We start from the raw sequence: 3,701 nt of genomic DNA, 5'->3' as shown, positions 1-3,701 counted from the left end.
TATGAGAGACGAAGCTTAGCCATCTTGGCCTCCAAGGAGCACTCTGGCTGCACTTCTTCCAAAACAGATCTATTGGTTCTTTTTAAAAAAAAAAAAATAGAATGTAATCCACCTGTTTTGCAAGAGCTCAGTTCCAAGTAGATTCGCTTTGGATTCAGAGAAGCCAAAAAATTACATCGAACATCATGAAGGGGATTCATACCACTTTATAGTCTCAGCCAGTCAGACATATGTCTCTCGAGATCCACCTAAAGGAAAATCTGTGCCCCCTCCAAATGATGCCTGGCAGATATAGGTAGCAAAACAATGAAGGTAGGCTGTCAACTGTTACATAACTAACTTACATGATGCAGGTGGTGTCCAAGGCCAATGGGGTACAGTTGTACACAAAGCCACTGGTGAGGATGAATCAAACATTATCTGCACTCTGCCTGTAAAATTTATTTTAATCAAATTTAGAAAAGACAAATACATCATTTTCCAACATAATCTCCTTGATTTTCAGTACACTTTGTCATCTGTCAACAAGCTTTTGTATTCCCTTATTAAAAAATGTTTTAGGCTGTCTTCACATCTTCATCAGAGGTGACTCTTCATCCTCAAAGGGCTGCTTTCAGTGGATCAAACAGGTGAAAGTCCAATGGAGCAAGATCAGGACTATAGGGAGGATGCTTTAACACCTCAAAATGAAGTTTTTGCAGAGTGTCAACAATGTGGGAAGAGGTGTGCAGACATGCATTGTCATGCAAGATCAAAATGCCCTTGGATAGCAGTCCTCTGCATTTAATCCCAAATTAGGCTTCAGCTATTCAATGAGTATCTCATTGTAATGAGCACTGTTGGTTGTGGAACCTTTTTCCTGATGGTGTTCCAATACTGGCCATTTGAGAATCCCAGAAAACTGTAAGCATCAATTTTCCAGATGATGATTGACTTTTGAACTTTTTGTTGGTCAATGATTGAGGATGGTTCCATTCCATAGTCTGCTGTTTACTCTCAGGCTCATAGTGATGCATCCATGTCTCATCACCAGTAATGATTTTTTAAAAGAAAATTTTACCTTCCTTTGAGTATCAGCCCCCACAGTTTGTTTGCAGATGTCCAAACACTTTTGTTTATGCTCTTCTGTGAGTTGCTTCAGTACCCATCTGGCACAAACTTCAAAACCCAAGTCTGTCATGGATTATTTCATAGCCAAAGCTATAGCTGATTTGCAAATGATTTGCCACAGAATCCACTGTCAACTAGCCTATTCAACAGAATCATTTCATGTGCACATTCCATGTTGCCATCAGCCAAGAACATCGACAGGCATTTTAATATCACCGGAGTTCAGATAATTTTTGACACCCCCCCATATAACCGCAGCCAGCACAACCTTAGTCTTACACAACCAGACAACATCCGAGAAATTGACAGATGACCCAGCATTTGATGGCTCAGCCTCTGGAATTCAGGTGTGACACTAGCTTTAGTGCGACTTGTTGAAGCAAGGGCAGAGAATCACAGGTTAACATGACATCTTCACTATAATGGAACAGGCGGATACCCAGGGATTTGGCCTACTTTTATAGGTCCTTTGCAACCAACCCATGAATCAAGGTATATTCTGCCCTGATATCTTTTCATGACCAGTGGATGGTTAATGCTACGTGTGGCCTCCAATCTCCCCAATAGTCTCTTAACCTGCAGGCCAGGGGGACCTTAGCCTCATCCCTAGTCAAAAGAGGTAGGCATTGCCCATACCGGAGGCACACTAGGAGCGGCGGGCTCCTAAGGATCTTTACCTTTAACAAACTGCTGCTTGAGGCAGAGTCTCCACCACAGCTTCACTAGGACCACATTTGGCTGCCTGTCAATTTTCATATCAGGTTAGCCAGTAGCAAGCAAACCAATCCACAACTACTTCCTGGTAATCCAGACCAGGCTCTCTTTGTTTTCGGTCTTACTTGCTCACTCCCATCCCCCTTGCATTCCCACAGACCTGACATCCCATCTTCGAAGTTTTCTCCATCTCCCCCAGGTCTGCTACAGCCTGAGCAGCCCGGGACACAGGCCATCCTATCATAGGGCTTAACATAGACACCAGAACTCCATACCAATGTAAAATAGCATCTTTCATGCTGGCTATGAACAACTCATTATCAGGGCCCAGATAATATTCTGTATACACTATGTGCTTCATTTCTGGCTCTCTAATCACTTCCTGCAATCCATCTATAGCTGTCCAGCATGTGGGGGAGGCAGGGATGTCTCCCACTTTCAGCCAGACAGCCTTACAGGCAGTTATAATCCAAATGAAAAGAAGTACTATCTGGGCCGTATTAGCTGCAACATAGAAGCACTGCAGCGGCATAGTGTGGGTGGGTGGTTACACAGGCCAACTTAGACATTTCAAGACCTGTAAGTACTCTGCCCTCCACCCCCATATCCCACAAGTAGAGGAGCCAAGCCACAACAGATTCCCTCCCCTTTGGCTGATCTAACTCCACCAGCTCAGTAACACTGTAGCCCTGCATGATGATTTGCAGCCGCCTCTCAGGACCAACAAACAAATCATCAGGATCCACACCAGCTAGATGGGGCTGATCTATTTTAACACTGGTAACCAGAACAAGTTGTGCTTCTATGTGGGACCTCTATTTCCTCACATCAATCCTCCTCTTCTACTACTTCATATCCTTTGGTTTCACTTTTGTTGTCCTTGGACAGGGGCGCAGGGGTGATCACAGTCCTGACCCATTTTCACAGAGTTTCTACCTGCTGCTCTAACAGCTTCCTAGCCTCCCCCTGAGCAGTGCACATTGAGCAGTCTTGCTTCATTTCATCAGTCATCTGCAGCACCTAAGCTTCAGCTCACTGCACGCAAACCAAAGTGTTCCAAAGTACCATAAAGAATCAACCACCTCATCACTCCAGATGCAGCTCTAGGCCCTTTCTAACTTTAAGGAGCTCCATAAAGAGCACAAAACCTACTTGAGATCCCTAGGCATCACCCCAACTGTACTCCAATCATGGGTTGGTGCTCAGGTCTCCAACACAGTGGCCACAGCAACTCACATAGTTGTGTCAGGCCACCCCAGGAGACCTCCATTAGTGGAGGTATCTGCTCCTGCATTCATTTCAATCTCAGGTGAATCCTGTTGAGTACAAAAATTGTTTTGCAGGAGCTCAACTCCAAGTAGGTTCATTTTGGATTCATAGAAGCCGAAAAAAACTACACAGGGTATCATGAAAGGGATTCATACTAATTTATTTTTTCCAATGGAGGCTGGTTGAAAAAATGCCTCTCAAGATCCAGCTTGAGGAAAATCCATGCCTACTCCCAGTGTTGCCAGGCACTAGGAAAGTGCATAGTAGAACAAAGAAGGCAGGCTGCCAACTGTTACATAACTGACTTACATGATGCAGGTGGTCACCAAGGCCGATGCGGTAAAGCTGTACACAAGGCCACTCGCAAGGCCCTTCACAAACTATTAGATCATACAACGCTCAATAGATTCCTGTGAGCCTACAATGCTCAATAGACTCCTGTGAACCCGGATGGAGACCTGGTTGACCAGCAGTGTGGCAAGACCTGGAGACTCTTGGACCCAGAGTCAGCGACATAGTCACAGAGGACTAGAGTGGAGAGTGAAGTGTCCAGCTGATAAGAAGAGAGGGCACATGCATAAGTACACCCACACTTGCAGATAATACCC

Source organism: Chrysochloris asiatica, unplaced genomic scaffold (assembly GCF_000296735.1).
Source record: "Chrysochloris asiatica unplaced genomic scaffold, ChrAsi1.0 scaffold00062, whole genome shotgun sequence".
Lineage (NCBI taxonomy): Eukaryota > Metazoa > Chordata > Mammalia > Afrosoricida > Chrysochloridae > Chrysochloris > Chrysochloris asiatica.
Note: the sequence above shows the minus strand (reverse complement) of the source record.